Genomic DNA, 17,946 nt, shown 5'->3' with positions numbered 1-17,946 from the left:
ACCTCAAACTAAACTGAAAAAAAATATCAAAAAAAGCAGCTCAGAAAAGTTCATTTATATCTATATATTGAAGAAGGCAGATGTCATTGAACTGAAATAAATTAAAAGGCTTTAACTTTGCTGCTTCGTCCCAAATCACCACCAAAATTGCTGACCCAAGAAAAGCACATTTCCATGGAAAACCAAGTCAATAAAATGTTTGAGACCCACCGACCAAAGCATTTGGTGTTGCACCGTGTGAGACAGGCAGTACAAGCAAAACAAAACTCCGTTTAGGACTTTGTACTTAGAGTATGTTTTCATAAAAAGTTTCAAAGAGAAAGACAACAACCCCAAAGGGCACAGCACACACAACTGAATGACAGCTACCTTCCATTCCTTGATTTATAGGTGAATTGCACATCTCAGCTGCTGTGTCTACAGTAGTAATTTTGTTTTGTCATAATTGAACTGATTTATTGGGGGAAAATAGTTGCTGCCAACCCCCCCATCTCTACTGAGAATTTGTACAAGGTTTATTTCAAAATTCATCACTATCCAAGAGTGGGAGTAAGCAACACATCAGAAAACAGACATTTAACAAAACCTACTTCATGTTCTGGTTATGCTACAGGAAGAAAGAAATCAAAATGATCCATGCAATCTGCAACATGGATTTTGCTTTCCAAGATAATTCTGACATCTACATGACACAAACTTGGCTCCAACATGCTCATAATTTAGGAAAACCATGTGCCTTGAAGTTGTGATGCTGAAGTGAATGGAACTTTTCTTCTTTTAAGTTGTTGGGTTTTTTGAGAAAGGTAGAACAGTGTCTATAGCTAGAAGTCTAAAATAAATTCATAGGAAATTATTAAGTTGCCTATCTAGAAAACCTTCCTGACAGGAAGATGAATGAGACCAGAAAAAGACTAGAAGACTCTCTACTCTGAAGATTTAAAACTATTTTCAGAACACTAGCATAGAGAATAGGAAATACTACCTTCCTGAGAGAAAGTCAGTCTAGAAAAAAGTTATCAATATACCTGTAATTATCATATGTAGATTACAGAAAACAACATTAAGCTATGTATTTTATGGCTATAGCAATAATATGTAAGAGAGTTTTTTAAGTCATTAGTATAATATGTCAAATTACTTATTATAGTAAGCCTAAGATTTCCAAGAATAATATTAAGTCAATACAAACTGTCATTAAAGAAGATGTGTATGCTTTCAGCAGTAATCCACAATAAAATGCAAATACACATATATTCTAAACATTCCACAATTCATGATAAAGAAGCCATAAACATTTTATTTCCAAACTCTTAGATGAATTTGCAGGTTCTAAATGTAGTTCAAGCACAATAATCAGTAGTAAAACACCATTAAGATTATCCTGATTACTTGATCAATAAATCAATAAACCAACCAACCAACCAGTTTCCCTGGAGGATTGTCACCAAGTTTTCACTGAGAAAGAACTTCCACTTTGCAGATGGAATTCCTCTCTCGTCCACATGCACGTTACTTCTCCTTATCTGTCTCTTTCAAATTAAGAAGTCTAGAAAAGGACAGAATATGCCATAAAATCAAAACTGTTAGGTATAGAATGAATATTGTGTAATTGTTAACATAACACTCCAGAAGCTTATTTATTTCTCCTCCCAGGGCTTCATTCACAATACAAAGTTCTTTTTTTTGGGGGGAAGGGATGGGGAGGGGGGAAGGGGGGGTTTATAACTCTGTCTAAATTTAGGTAGTGACCTATCACACAGTAAAACCCTCTTAGACTTCTCAATATGCTCGTTATAGTACATAGACTATAATAATTAACCAGATGGACTTGAATCTGTCATTTATCTTTCTGTACACGGTTAATTGAAACTACTCATTTTGGAGAGAATTACCACCCCAAGACACTTATCCACCAAGTCAACATTATTTCCTATACTCTGAAGTGATAACCTGTTAGCTATGTGATGAACTAGTGAACAAAGAGAATGAGCACAAGCATATTGTTACACAGCTTCAGGACAACTGTTCCATTGCACTGTAGGATGGCAGAAGCCCATCACAAATCAATCCTCAAACCTAGTAAACTTAATGAGCTAATAAAACCTGAAAGGTCATTTTCATATTTCACCTTATGTACTATGTATCACCTGACATTAAGTTGGGGGTTGTGATAAAATGTATTTAGTGGATTGACACTTTTGAATGTAAATGTACTTTCATGGTCTTTTTTTCCTTCTTTTTAAAAAAATAAAAAGAACAGAAAGAACAGAACACTCTGTGAACCAACACTGTTTGCATCAGACATCTGCAATTCAGCTTGGAGAAAGTGCCAGAAGCTAGTGAACTCCCTTTGTCCTACATCATGTTGCAGGCTTGGCAAAGAGAAAAGCACTTGCAAAATCCTTTTTCATTTCCTTTTATGACTATCAGTTGCTAAATTTAGGGGAAACCACTGAATAAACATTACTGTGTAAGATAATACCCACAAATCAGTATAGCACACTGTTCACTGAAGAAAAGGGATGAGGAAGAAGGAAAAAGGCCAAAGAAGCACTCCTTACAAAATCCTATCCTGTCCCTCCAGTTCCCCATTCCCATAATGCACAAAACCCCGGGTATTTGGTCTCATAGGAACTGCATGGAAACACTGCTGTCCCTCTCCCTTTCTATTCACAATCAGAGCAGACAAGCGTAAGCTGAAGATTAATTTTATATTAATTCATGTTGCAATGTCAAGAACCTCAATAAACTAACACTTCCCCCATCTGTGAGCATAGATCCACCCAACTTCTCCTCCTACAGTGACACCCTTATTTGAAAATATTAGTACAGATTTGCAACTTGAGTGGATTTTGACAGGTTATGGTTCTCTATATGTACACTGAATATTTTGCTCTTCATACATATATGGTAGCAAACAGCAAAATCCAAAGTGGATTGTTGGCATTTTTATCTTTAGTGTATAAAAAGCCTAATCAAAGAAAAATCCAAGTTATGTATATTTCCATTTCTGTTTAGTTTCGTTGCATTTTATACGGGTGGTAGATATTTTTCCCTTTAAGCTTCTCCGGCTTTCCTAGGAATAAATTCATTTTTTGTTATGTAAACTGTTAAGTTGTCTGTTATACAGAGTAGAAATTAACTATTAATTATTTATCTCTAATCTATTAACACAAGTCTGCTATACTATGAAAACATGTTACACATTTACATCACCTAGTCTTCTGCAACTGGAAACCGAATGACATTACAGCATCTGCCATTCTTGTGACTACCTTTGCCTCAATAGTAAGACATACGAATGCACTGGTAAAAAAAGAAACACATATAGTCCATACAACACTTGTCTCAGGCACATTGCCAGCAAGCTAAAAAAAAAAAAAAAAAAAAGAAACTGCTAAATAATCAAGGGAACAATTTAAAAAAAGAAAATCCAGGTAATCTGACACTTTCATAACAAATTTGTATGATTTTTTTTCAGTCTTGCCTTTGAACCCTTGGGAAAACGTGAAAGACAGTTGTCTTTCTAGTTGAAGAAGGAATGAAGATAAAGTAGCAACTTTCATGCCCTGGAGGGTAAAAGGAGGTAAATCATATTCATTTATAATACTCCTTTCTGAATTGCAAATGAAGACTATACATCTTACAAAGGGAGCGCTCCGAAAAACACAGAATCTCACAAATGTTGCAGGAGAACAGTATCTACTAAAAGGTGGGGTAAATATTAATAACTAGTAAAAATAAAATTACTATTTAAACTTTGTAAACATTTGGAACGATCAATACCAAAAGCTTAGTAAAAAAGACAGTTGGATGTCAGCTCTAGCAGAAATGCTTCTCGGCACAGATGAAGTCAAACCACAACCTCTCCCATCTAATTCTGAAACACCTAAGGAGACTCCTACAGGTGTGGGAGAGCACAGGTTCCACCCATCAATAGCTTGTTCTTACTCCTGCCTGCACACCTCCAAAAGTGGTGAGTGTCTGTGTACATCTTCAGCAGCCTTGCTGCTTCTGTCCTTCCTCCTGAGGCTGTTGGAGCTGTTGAAGTTACAGTACACCGATAACTTCTTCTTTTTTAGTAGTTGGGGTGTACTCTTAGCTCCCGTGCCTGAAATCCAGTACCTTTCCTCTCCCATTTCCTCTTACTGTTTTCCAATTCACCTTTACAATCTTGCAAATTGGCAATAGACGTGCTATCCAAAATTGGAAACTGAGCCTTATGCAAAGTCACACACGACATACCAGTCCCCACAGCGCTCTAAAGGAGAAGCACAAGCTGGAGGCAGGAACAGTTTAAAGAGGCATGTGAAAGTCTGTATGCACAGGCCTTGAATGTTAGTCAGCTGTAACCACAGTACGTTTGGAAGCAACACCTCCAACTTTATTCCCGAGAACATGGTTCTTCACGCTGAATTACAAATTTACAACTTTTTTTCAACCTCTCAATTAAAAGGGGAAACAGGCTATGAGACTTGGAAAAGATATACCAATTTTTTGGTTTGATGTATCAGTTACGAAAGTACTTTGGTACATGCAAAGCTATTACACCATTTACCAGTTATCCCTCTGCTGAAACAAAAATTACAGTATATCTACTGTCAGCACATATATTGCCATCTCGGTACTCTGTTTTATCTTCATGTCCATCTCTCTCCACGGACAACACTTTACTTGCATTGTAATTCATGCCATGGGCACTCCAATAACAGCTCTGTTTCAGAGTACGTTGTCTCTCTGCTAGTCAGGGTTCAGATATCCCTGCGGTTCCCAGGCACGTACTCTGAAGGACATTAACCTCCAGTACTGAGCATCACAGAATGTCTCAGGAGGCTCTTCACTGACTTTATGGGAGAATTTGCACACAATCACCTGTGCTGAAAAACGAACCGAAAATAAATGGTGTTATTAGTAAGTCAGCAGTACAGCAAACATGTATGACTAATGACAAATTAACGAAGCATGGTAGAAAACCTCTCTTCAGGAGTGTCAGGACCAAAGCGCATCCGCCTGCAATTATGCACACCACAACAATCAACCTAATTGGAAAGAACCAGTCCCCAAAGTCACTAACACTTGAAAATTCGAGTCTGCTAGATTCAGCATGTACAGCTGTGGTTGTAGCAATGCCTCTCCATCATCTAACTTGGCAGGACTGGGAGCCAAGATCTGCGGTTTTCTCTGACAAGGGGAAAACCTCAGTTTTCCCTGTGACAGTGTATCTACCAACTCAACCATCAATAAGATCAATGCAAAAAAATAAAACACAGTACTGTGATGGATGACTACTACCATAGTAAACCTACCACCAGAAGCAGCCAATGGGCTCTACGGACCCTCGAGGGCTGTAGCTACTGCTATTAAAATACAGTGCAACAGCAGGTGTCCCATCTCACATCCCTCAGAGCACTACAAAGGGGTTTAAGTATCAACCTAACACAGGATGGTAGGAAAAGAGATTAACCTTGCACCTCTAGCAACCATTTAAACAACAGATTCTCTCATGATACTCTGTTTCAGAGATATCTGAAGTTGCACTAGAAAGAGAAGCAAGATGGAGTTTTGTTGCTTCAGACACCAGAACCAACTGTGTTTACTCACAATCACTGAATCTTACAAACATTTATTGGGAAACCATCAAAGCTTGAAAGTTTCTAGATGGATTGAACAAGTTTCTTTGGACTTAGACAAGACTGTATGAGCAATTTGCTAGGAAAAAGTATTGACTGCACTTCCCAGAAGAATTCCCTCAAACGTGTTAAATTCCCTCTTACTTGCTTTGAATAGCATGCTGGGACACAATCATCATCACAAGCCACAGTGGTAACTACCTACATGCAAGAGTTCAAGCTAGAAGACTTAACATTCTCCAATTCTCTTGCCTTTTACATGAGCATAAAGGAAATCACTCAGCTCCGTTTCTTCCTTAAGATGAGAGCAACAGACTTTTGGAGAGCTCTGATTATTATTAAAGCAGCAAGTTGTCATTATTCAACTGATAGCCTGCCTGTTCTAACTGCCCAGAAAACTCTATGCACCACACTCAGACAACACATTTAGACTTCTGGCCCCCATCAGAAACTCTAACTTGGCAAAAGAGTTCCAAACCCGGGGCCTGCAAGTAATGAATTCTCATCTCACTTTCATTTCTACATTTTGGCATTGTGCAGAGAAGGTAAGACACAGTCGAGGCCCTCTGAATGAAGAAAAAAATATATTAAGTGCTTCAGAACACCAGTGGGAGGTGTACGCAATATATGGCTATTATTAGAGCGCTATTTTGCTTAGCAGATCAGAGGCTATAATCAGCAGATGATGCAGCCATGATTTGCGAAGCACAGCCTTATTAAAGACTAATGAGATAAATGAGTTAAAATTTACATTTTTCCTCCACTGATAAGGTTCATTGGCACACTTAACTCCAACACCATGGTTTGAATATTAAACCCACTTATTAATGTCTAGTAAAGCTAATTATAATGCTGAGTGGCATTAAACTATAATAACTAAACAGCATGTTAGAATCGCATCCTTTAGTATTACTGTAGCACTGAAGTTAAGTGTTCTGCACCTGGAAATAAAACTGTCGAGCTCATGCTGTGAGAAAGCACTAGCCTTCTGCACCTTTTTTCTGACCCTTCTGAAAGCCCAAAGCCATGTTCTAACAGTGCAACAGGCAGGTAAAACATTGCTTGTTACTATGATTTCAATGGTGTCTGTCTGTCTTACTGCAGTAACAGTAAAGATTGACAAGTATTTTTGTATCTACATAATATTACACTACACTTGGCATATACTCTCTAATCCCCAACAGAAAAAGCACTGAGGTACTGACAAAATTAACAAAAGCCTGGAGACCATATTTGGGTTTACTCACCTTTTTCACCATCTTCTGTCAAAACTACATGTTACTATAAAACACCCACCACCATTTACTGAAAAGGATAGTGAAAAAAACAATTTAGGCCTTACACTACCCTCTACATTGTCATGTCACGTCTATGTAACATGAGCACTTAAATGGGCAATGATCATTTTGAAGGATAACCTAAGAGGACAAGAGCAAAAACATTCTTTCCATTTCCATCTTTGCAAGGTATCTAGCCTGTGACAGCAATGGAAAGAAGGCAAGAGGGGATAATTAAGTGTCAGCTACCCACGGACCAGTGTCAGGACTCACACATGCCAGTCCAAAAAGAATTTCCAGTAAGCACAAGCTTAGGGTGCACAGCTCCTCTGGGAGCTCCTCATCCCAACACAAGAGCAGCACCAGCTCTTATTCCATGAGGAGAGCCATGGAAAGTACAAGACTGCACAGCAGCCATTATTACCTTTTCAAAGTAAAATATACAAAAAGAATAATAATAAAAAAAAAAGGGGGGATAAAACCACTGTGGATAAAACAACTCCACTTCTTATTTGTAAAGTAATACTCAAAAGCAAACATTCATTATGCACATAAAAAAGGCACCGCAGAACTACTAGAATTTCTTCTTCTGTGGGGAAAAGCAAAAAGGCATTTACAGTGTCACAATAAAAGAAACTAGCTGAGCAAATCATGTGTGAAGCATTAAATGCAACTACTTTTTCGAATGCACTTTTGTTCCTTTCTATTTATCACCAGATTTAAACATTCTGCTTGTAATACAATCCACTCCACTTTCTTCAGCCCATCTTTAAAATACAGACATGCCATATTTCAGCAGCAGAAGCAAAGGAATGCAGTGGAGCTCAAAAACAGAAGATTCAGTATATGGATTGATGTGAAGCATTCCACTGCATCTCTGGTTGTAGGAATCCATGGGCATACACTGGTATCTGCAAGCCCATGCTGTAGCCAGGCACAAAAAACCAAAACAAACAAACAAAAAAAGCAGCAATCCGCTTCAGTGGTAAATTCTAATGCCACAAAATCACCAAGCCAGATGAGGTCCACCAGACTGCTTCAGCTACTGGCAGCATGACTTATGTCAAAAGAATCCCCTGTGCTTTTCACATGGTTCCTATGGCATGCATCAGGTCCTGAAAGCAAACCGGGAAAGGAGTGTTTGCTGAGTGCTCTGAGGATCCCTCCCAATGGATACTCAGGACTTTGGAAAGCTGAACGATCAAGCCTCTTTCCCTAAGGGAAAATCCTGCCAGCCTGACCCCACAGGAGCTCCTCCCTCTACACAGGTTCTTCCCACAGAGGAGAAAGTGGCTCTGCAGTCTTTTTCTTTCAGTACATCACAGTAGATGTGGCTTTTCCCAAGCCATTTTATGAGTACAGTTTGTTTACTAAGAGAATAATCAGGGAAGCTGCTCCAATTACTCTTTCAACTATGCTAATAGTTGGTAGGTATTCTGAATCTAAATGCTTCGATACATCCCTGCATCTGTAAAACAGATACATCTAAAGCATACTATATTTTTGAAAGAGAGAGAAGCAGCAGCACAGTATTCCCACAGGCAGCCTTGTCAGGAAAAGATGTAAGTGGTAAATAATTAATTTTCCTAGGTTAACTTGAATTTCAGACTAGCATTTGTGAGCAACAGTGCAATGGAAAGGCAACTAAAAACTCTAGTTTGCATTCCTGTCCAGTAAGGAGCTTCACCTTACATGCAAGCACTGACAGCAAAAGTTTTATCATCTCAGCGACAGGAAAAATAAAGAACGCTTATACCACTCCAGCAGACTCCTCAGTGAAATACAAAGAACTTGGAAGTCTGTGCTTGGCTACTACTGTATTTTTTATTACTTTCTTTTTTGACAGTTATGGCCCAGACACAGATAGGTGCTGAGCACTGATGTCAGACTGCAGCACACAAACCCCTCCAGTATCATCTACCCTACAAATAATTAAAGACATCGTTCACTGCTTACTGTGCTTTTCACTCCTGCATAACAGGTGTTCGGCAGGAGGGTTGGGGACAATTCTAAATATGGCAGGGGGGAAGCACATTCCAGCGAAATCTTCTTTTCAGCATTGGTCTTAAGTTTAGCAGTTTGACAAGTAAAGGTTCAAAACAGTACATAAAATGTTAACAAGTAGTACTGGCGTACATTCAGTATTGGTGATTTGAAGTGACTGAAGTTTTATATAGACTATCAACTGATGAATTGTGATGCCATATCATACTTAGAAAAGGTGAATGATCCAATTCTTTTACCACTTTATTTGTTGCCTCAAAAGTGCTGGCAGATCATAACAGACAAAAAATAGTTCATACAATCAGAAATAATCTGGCCTTTGAGACAAGACTTTGCAGAATGTAGTTCCTTTTCTCTGGAAACCATCCACAAAAATGGACTAGAATCTACATCTATGTAAACATTTAAGAAACAAACTTCATTAACATATTGCTTATGCATTAATTTTCTGACAAATTAGAGTTTTCTTAAGTAATTCTATGCCTGGTGGTAACAGAAGAGCCTCTCATGCTTACTTTTATTTTCAAGCCATAGAACTAGATCTAATACTCCGGGAATTTTTCTTCCAAGTCTGATTTTATTTCTTGTGTTTCTAGAACTGCCTTGACACTGTGACCAACAGCAAAGTTGATGGACCTCGAGATCCTGTTTCCTTTCATTTCAGTCAGCTGAATTTTTGGAGGATCAGAATACAGTTATACATTTCTTTATAATAGAGCTGTATTACAAGCATGATAAAGAAATGGGAGAAATGTTCTGCTCTGTTCACTACAATCAATAGATTACGTAGCTCAGTCAGAAAGCAGAAGGAATTATGAAAAAGAAAAGTAATCTTTAAACTATCAATATTTCCAGAACAACTTTTCTTTCAGATACGCAGATTCCCACTTCTCAGACATAGCTAATAATGTCAGAAGCCCTAAGATTCATATGGTCGGAATGACTAATATTTACATTAAGCAAATGTATTGCCATAGTAACACAGACACCACAGAGCTATCTACCTGCCACAGCTCACTAAATTATTTAGCATGCCAATACTACAGTGACATTGTGTAAATGATCACATTCATTAAGAGCAGAGTATGTGCCGAAAAACTGATTGTTAGACAGCTATATTTATTGCCATGAAAAAAACCAACAGCATCAGTATTAAAAAAAAAAAAAAAAAAAAAAAAGCAAAGCAGCATAGAGGAAGGCTACAGCCTGTAGTAGAACAACACACTTTGAAAAGTTGCATTAAAAAAAACCCATGTCCACATCCCCACACCTGTGGAAAGCAGCACAAACTACAATCCCACTTATGGGACATCAGGCTGACCCGCCGCGGCTAAAACAGAGATACTAACTACTGCCTGCATTACATTTTTGGGATCATTTAATATGCATCTTACGTTCCCAAGACAGTATTCTACACTGTGGGATTATAAGAACTAGTGCACATGAAATAACTATGTTTTATTCAGAAGTAACTATGACACCCTCTCCGAAATCCATAGTTCTTCAATACTGACTGTTCTTCAACAGTCAACGTATTTACAGTTAGAAGAGAGGTGCAATATTCTGGGCAATGGCCTGCCACATCCTCCAAGTGGTAGATGATGGCAGGTATCTGAGTGGTTTGTGTAAATCACCATTCTCAATCTGAAATAAAGCAGTTTGGACACCTCAAGCACTTCCTGCACTATGGCTATTTTCCCCTCATCGTGTGGAATAGAAGAAACAATGACAGGCCAAGAAAACAAAGGGACAGCTCAGGTCAGCTCTTGCAACCAGATGGATTTCTTCCTAATTTTTGGCAGCTGTAGCCCCTTCTTTTGTTGGGCACAAATCATGTTTTTTCACGTCTCTCTTTGAACTCAAAAGAGCCAAGAGGAAACTGAAGAGTCATAGCACAAAGATCCAGGCACAAAACTAACCCAGCCCAGCTCTAACCAGCTCCTGTTCTCTCTGATCTTCTTAGTTCTTCATAGGCTCAATATACAGAATTTCAATGCAAGCCAAAGTTTGAAAAAATTTCTTCTATTAAATTTTTATGCAAAGTAAGTCTTTCTACTTACACCTGCTCCATGCTTATGGTTATATTATTATTCACTTCCGTGGAAATGCCACCAATTCTTACGTACAGACATTTTTATAGTACAGGCAATAATCAAACCCAACCTCAAAACATTAGACAGACTCAAGTCGAATTTGATCTTGAGAGACAAGCTTTTCAAACTATTGAAGTGTTTGGGCCATGCTGTTCTCCAGAGAGATTAATGCTTGAATAACAAGAGTCTGCTTTTCTTCAGCAAGTTATTTTAATTAAGAATTAATCAAGAACTGACCTGATCCTCCACAAAAGAACATCAGTAAAGTATGGAGAACAGCACCATGGTGTGAAAGCAGTTTTAGAAAGCAGCCTCATGGAACCTATTGATAAAAATCGAGATTACTTTCCACTCTCTACTAAGTATTTTAGATCCTCAAAATATATTCCATACTGTAAGGCAATAGGACATGCATTATTTATTATTTTTAACTCATTCAAACAATGAGTGACATTGCATACCTCACTGTCACATGAATGAAATCCTCCCTAAATGCTCCATCTGCATAGTCTCACTTTCCCTCCATTCACCAGCTGAATCTTATTTATGAGATAACACAAAGGTACTCAAACCAAAGTAATACTAAGACTTCCTCTTTATCAGATAGAGGATTCAAAAAAACCCACCACCACAAAACCCCACAAATTTTTCAGTCCATTATCTTTAGATGACGACACTAATTAAAATCATTATTTTGAAACATGCTGTTGACAATCAGCTTCACTCTGCTTGTCACCTCAAAGATCCTCTCTCCTACTGGAATCTGCCATTGGAAACACTTCCAAAAATACACGTTTTTGTTTTCAGTACACAATATATACAATTCATGCAGTTATTTAGTGACTTCTTGTATCCAAGGAGGAGATAGAACTGTAGCTAGTGGCATATCTTATTGGACCAATCTGTGCTTACATTTTCCCCGACATTCTGACAATTCTTACAGCTGAGAACATAAGATTTGGCACTTTGAATTAACTAAAGCATCTCCCAATGCTAAATAGAACATCAGTATTACTATTACTAGTAATTTCAGCCAAGCTTTGTGCTATCCCAGATTTATTGTAGGAGCTTAACTTGCAAGATTGCCATAATCAGACAAGAGGTATCGAGGAAGTTGAACTATTTGAAGTAAGAGAAACTAAAAATAAAAGAAAAATTGGGGGGGGGGGGGCGGGCAGCGGGGGAAGCATGAGCTGGCAGTTCTGTACTGTGGAAACAATGCAGGAATTGGGTATTGTTACCTCTGTGTTCTGTTCTTTCCTCTGAAGCAGTACTATAGAAATGTAATGTCAGATCAAAACGGAGTTCTGAAAGCTATCTACGGTACAACTACAGAAAGGCAAAAGCATCCATAAAAAGCAATACTTCACCATGACCATACAGGCAACTTCCCAATATTCAGACTAGAGAGGAGTGCCTCAAATACTGGTACTGGAGAGCAGAGACGTGGTGAGGAATGCCAAAAAAAGTTCACTGCTTACAGAAGTCAGGTCATCATCCAAAGTATTTAGGTAGCAAACCTCTTACATGGAGTCTCCACTCAGTATCGCACTTGAGATCATGAGTTTAACGGCATGTCAGCTAGAGAAATGTCTTAGTCTGTGAAAGATGAATACTGCTGATTGGACTGTTGAAATATAAATTGATCAGATGAGAAGCAACTGACTAGTAGACTAATTAGCAGCAAGGAATAGAATTATGCAAAGCCTCCAAATCCCAGGCAGAGGTATCAATGACATTTACACGCTACAAACCACATTGCTGATAAAGCGCAAACTGGGAATAGGAAGTCAACTTCAAGTATTCAGCATCTTAAAGCACATTTGTAATGGAGCCAGTGGGGATATCTGCTCAATTCATTGGAATAATTTTAAAAGTGCACTACTAATACTTGAAATGTTTCTATGACAATTGAGCACCCTGCTAAAGTGGCTGAGATAAGCCTTTGACAATTCTAGATAAGAAACACCAAGCAATTAAGAGAGGTATCCAAACACTAACCTTAAATTCCACTTTGGTTGAATTTTCTCCTGCAACTTCTACCTTTCAAGTTTATAACTGAAAGAACTAGAAAAGTCAGTCCTGCTACATAAATCACAATTAATTCTAAACACAAAACCTGTATTTTGTTTTCAAGCCAACAAACAGTAGGTGAGCCCAAAAAGTAGGTGAACCCAAAAAGTAACAACAGTCCACAGCAATACTGGCTTAATTTCATTAGATTTGGCTCAGCAGCACTACTACTGGATCCAAACTGTCTCCTGCAGAACAATTCAAGTAGGAGCAACGCAAAACACCTTGCTCCAACAGGAGTGCAACAACTCCAACATCTATATCAGATGTGCTACCATTCCCAAACGAAGTTCACATTTTTGCATGGTGCTGTATTATGCTATAACAAATCTTCTCAAAATCTTATATTAAGCAAGGTTCACATAATATCAGCTTACATACAGCAGAATGAGAACTAATAATGACTGCAGATGAAGCTGAGCTGACTTCAGGTAGAACAGATGCCTCAGTGCTGAGCCTTCCAGTACTTCCCATTCCAAGAAATCATGTCCAAGATTGCTCTGCATAGCAACCGTTTATTAATTTTGGGTTTGTGTCAGGCAAAACTGGTTGCAGCATTACCAGAGACACGCTGACTCTGGAAACATTAAAGCCAGATTTTCTGTAGTGCTGTGGCACGCCATGCCATCTCCAACATATCTGGAACTATTTTTGGATCTACAGCATGGTTAGTCGACAGTCCAGATAATCTGGTGACATATAATGGTGAGTTGACATTACACATGTATGGTCAATATGGATTTAAAAATCTTTGCACAGTATAAACTATGAAATTATCTAAGCAGGCATAAAGCATACTGCACGATTAGCAAGATTTCCTTCAGGCTTTCCCAGTGATCAAATGTAACTACTGCAAGAACTCTGTTAAGCAGTACACAGAACAGCAGGTTCAGAAGAAAAGCAAAGTATGAAATTTCAGTACTGCTTACCTTAAAAACATGACTTTACAGAAAAATTATTTTAATTGTATAACAGATGATTCAAATCAGAGTATTTTTTTTACTCTCTATATACCCAGTATCTGACCCGCTATAAATATTTGCGCATCCAGGCTGTAAATAGATCTATCATGCACATCCACAGGTTAATTAAGCTGGATAGCTAAAAAGTCATATGTGTACCCAATTTTAATTTCTGGATGACCAAACATGTTCTGTGTCAGTAAGGCCAATTTAAGCCTGCAGTGCATTTACTGGGTAGTCCTCTACTACAGTTCATGCATGCATGTGCACATGTGCTAACTACAGCACGTTTGAATAGCTCAGAAAGTATCCAGAGAATAAGAACAAAAAGGCAAGACACAGCATTTCTCTGTCTCAGTTAAATTTAAAAGTCAGACTAAAGCAGGTACAGGAACTGAATGGCAGCTCTACTGCAGTTCCACATATAAAGGTTAACAAGCAGCAAGTAGGCTAGCTGACAAGGACATAATTGGCATTAAAGGCAACAGCAGCACAACCAATTTCCAGTGCTACATTCAGTATCTCATGGGTGTTTTGTTAACACTGAAGTATCAATGACTACATAAATAGAATATCTTACAATGTTTTTAGTTTTAACATATGCAAGGATTCTGTGGTGTGTTTTGTTACTTTCTCATACGTTATTCTGATAGGAGCCTTGGTCTCAGTGTGATGTGCCCTGTTCAGTTTAACGGCAACTTGGCTCCCCTTTCTTACAGCAGAATAGAAAGACTATAAAAGGTTCATTTTTTATTATTATTTGTTACTACTGCCCTTCTTCCCAGGTTCCCCCTTCCAACCCCGTTTTTCAAGGGACACACTCTAACATTAACTGCTTTGAAGCTCCACAACCTGACAAGCCAACAAAGAAAAAGCAACCACATGCTCACCAAACTGATGTAGAACCTCCATGCTTGAAGAAATGAATGAGTTTAAATGCCTTGCTGGACCAAGGCCAACTCAGCACTCGGCAGGACTAAGCCCCAAAAGAGCAAGAAGTCTGGAAAAGAAGAATCAAATCCAGGCCTTCCATATGTGCATTGGGTTTGCCTGGCAAGGTTTTGCTAGCCGGGGTGGGGGGAGGGGGGGGCAGGCTACAGGGGTGGCTCTAGGAGAAGCTGCTAGAAGGTTCCCCCATGTCCGATGGTGCCAATGCCAGCCAGCTCCAAAATGGACCCACCACTGGCCAAGGTGGATCCCATCGGTCACAGTGGCACTATGTCTCTCTGTCAACGTATTTAAGAAGGGGCTGGGGGGGAACCCTGCACAACAAATTGCAGCCAAAGAGAGAAGGGAGAACATGTGAGAGGAACAACTCTGCAGACACTAAGGTCAGTGAGGAAGGAGGGGCAGGGGCTGCTCCAGGTGCCGGGGCAGACATTCCCCTGCAGCCCATAGTGAAGCCCACAGTGAGGCAGGCTGTGCCCCCAAAGACATCTGCTGCAGCAGATTCCCCACTGCAGCCCGTGGAGGTTAATGGCGGAGCAGATCCCCACCTGCAGCCCGTGGAGGAACCCACGCCAGAGCAGGTGGGTGCCTGAAGGAGGCTGTGACCTCGTGGGGGAAGTCTGTGCTACAGCAAGCCCCTGGCAGGGCCTGTGGCCCCACAGACAGAGGAGCCTGCCCTGAAGCAGGTTTGCTGGCAGGACTCGGGACCCCACCAGGGACCCACGCTAGAGCAGTCTGTTCCTGAAGGGCTGCACCCTGCGGGAGGACCCACGCTGGAACAGTTCATGACGAACTGCAGCCCATGAGAGGGACCCATGTTGGACAACTTCATGGAGGACTGTCTCCCATGGGAGGGACTCCCACGCTGGAGCAGGGGAAAAGCGTGAGGAGCCTCCCCCTGAGGAGGAAGGAGCAGCAGAGAGAGCGTGCCACAAACTGACTGCAACCCCCATTCCCCTGTGCACTTGCAGGGAGGAGGTAGAGAAAATCGGGAATACAATTAGGCCCAGAAAGAAGGGGGGGTGGGGGGAAGGTGTTTTTAAGATTTGGTTTTATTTTGCATTACCCCACTCTGATTTGATTGGTAATAAATTAAACTAATTTCCCCAAGTCAGTCTCTTTTGTCCATGATTAGCAATTGCTGAGGGATCTCTCCCTGCCCTTACCTCAACCCACGAGCCTTTTGTTGTATTTTCTCTCCCCTGTCCAGCTGAGGACATGAGTGACAGAGCAGCTTTGGTGGGCACCTGGCATCCAGCCAGGGTCAAGCCATCACAGTATGGTATAAAGGAGCGTTAACTGTGCAGAGAAAAAGGACAGATGCAGATAGGCAAGGGCCACTTAGACTGGAGTCTGTCATGTCTCCCTCCAGTTCCAGTATCATTCTTACAGAGCAGCATTTGGTTTATCAGAACAGAGTAAGGGGGCGGGGAGATGGAAATAGCAGAACTGAAGGGAGCAGAACTGAAGGAAACAAAACTGAGCTCTTCTTTTTTTCCCCAGACAAAAAGGAATAAGAAGAAATAAAGAAAAACAGAAATGGAAGTTAAAAGATACATTTATATGATTTGCATTGATTAAAATACTAATCGGCCTCTTCTGTACTGTACAGCAGTGTTAAAACCCTAACACCACCCATGCACATACGTACCAATACATACATATACAAGCCAGTACATGTTGCTGTTAAGAATCAAGCTGCTGAGTACCTAATAGAGAGGCAGATTTACCAAACAGGTCTTTCTAAATTCATGTTCAAACCCCACAAGTGCCATACCTAAAGCATACGAAGCCCTTGATATCTACACCTTGAACATAAAAATGACAGTTTCAGATGCAGATATCTTGCTATTAAAAAATACCGAACAATTACATATGCATTAAATAAACCTTAAGCCATTTATTTCCTTGATTCTTTAGATGCCAAAACATTAAAAAAAACCCAACGCAGAATAAAAAACAAACAAGAAAAAACCCAGACATGGGGCCACCTTACTATGCATTATTAAAATGCCAGGCACAGTAGGTTGTTAATTTTTCACTTGAAGTAACTGCATAACTTGGTTGGGGAATTATTCAATTCTAAAACCTCTGTAGCCATTTCATTTCACCTTTCATTTTCCATCATCCACAAGTCAGAATTATATACATAGTTTATTGAAAAGTGCACAAGTCCTTGAATCTCAGATACAGATGGGATGCGCTGTGATTTTTGTTACCATAACATATAAAGAACAAAATAAAAAGAAAAAAAAGAAATACACAGTGATGTTAATATAAGCACAGCAAGTCAGAGGTTATATTTCTCATATTGAAACAAGATTTCTGCTGTCTATATGCCCAAGATATATTTTCAATCTTTTTATCATGTCTCCATGCTATGCATCATGAAGATAGATGGTGATAGATCAATGGCAATAGAATGGTGATAGATTAAAAATAGTGACACTCCAAAGTACTCTTTAAAGCTTCTTGTACTCTTAGTATAAACTAACTGTATGAGCAAGAAAATAATTATCTACATGTCAACAGAAAAACACAGCACATCCCCAGGAACAGATTATTCTTCTGTGAACACCCTCCCACTATTAACTATGTAGGGGTCAGGGTCGGGGAAGGATGCAGAGTCAAACTTGTGGTAAATGAAAAATTTAACCACAACAGATATGTGTTTACCTAACCACCATTCTCCTGACTCACAAAAGAGGCCTTTCAAAACCTCTGTAACTGATGCTTGCTTAAACAGTCTAGGATATGTGAAATGTGCATACTGATCTTTAGGGAGGGGGTGATGGGGAGATCACAGATTGGGCTACTCTGTATAAAATGCTAAACATCCACCTGACCAACAATTTGGAGGCACAGAAGTTGTCACCTGCACAAATAATATCCTATCTTTGCACTCTGCTCAGGCTGTGAGCATGCTGACAGAAAGGAAAATTGCAGCATCATCTCACCC

The 17,946-nt window shown here is 39.5% G+C and overlaps 1 protein-coding gene across 8 annotated transcripts in view; it reads right to left on the bottom strand.

Annotated features, from left to right (window-relative positions):
- Nucleotides 1–17,946, bottom strand: part of FHIP1A (FHF complex subunit HOOK interacting protein 1A) — a 96,143-nt gene that overhangs the window by 53,320 nt on the left and 24,877 nt on the right. For 5 of the 8 annotated variants that reach the window (XR_008731537.1, XR_008731536.1, XR_008731538.1 and 2 more), the window contains one exon: nt 1,423–1,546. The exons of 2 other annotated variants lie outside the window; for them this stretch is intronic. The gene's annotated coding sequence lies outside the window, so the exon portion shown is untranslated. Of the gene's footprint in view, nt 1–1,422; nt 1,547–11,241; nt 11,313–17,946 lie in introns of those variants that run through there. One more of the 8 variants, XM_055705989.1, reaches the window with a different exon arrangement.

The sequence above is a fragment of the Falco cherrug genome, chromosome 1 (assembly GCF_023634085.1).
Source record: "Falco cherrug isolate bFalChe1 chromosome 1, bFalChe1.pri, whole genome shotgun sequence".
Taxonomy (NCBI): Eukaryota; Metazoa; Chordata; class Aves; order Falconiformes; family Falconidae; genus Falco; species Falco cherrug.
This window is presented reverse-complemented; position numbering and strand designations above follow the sequence as displayed.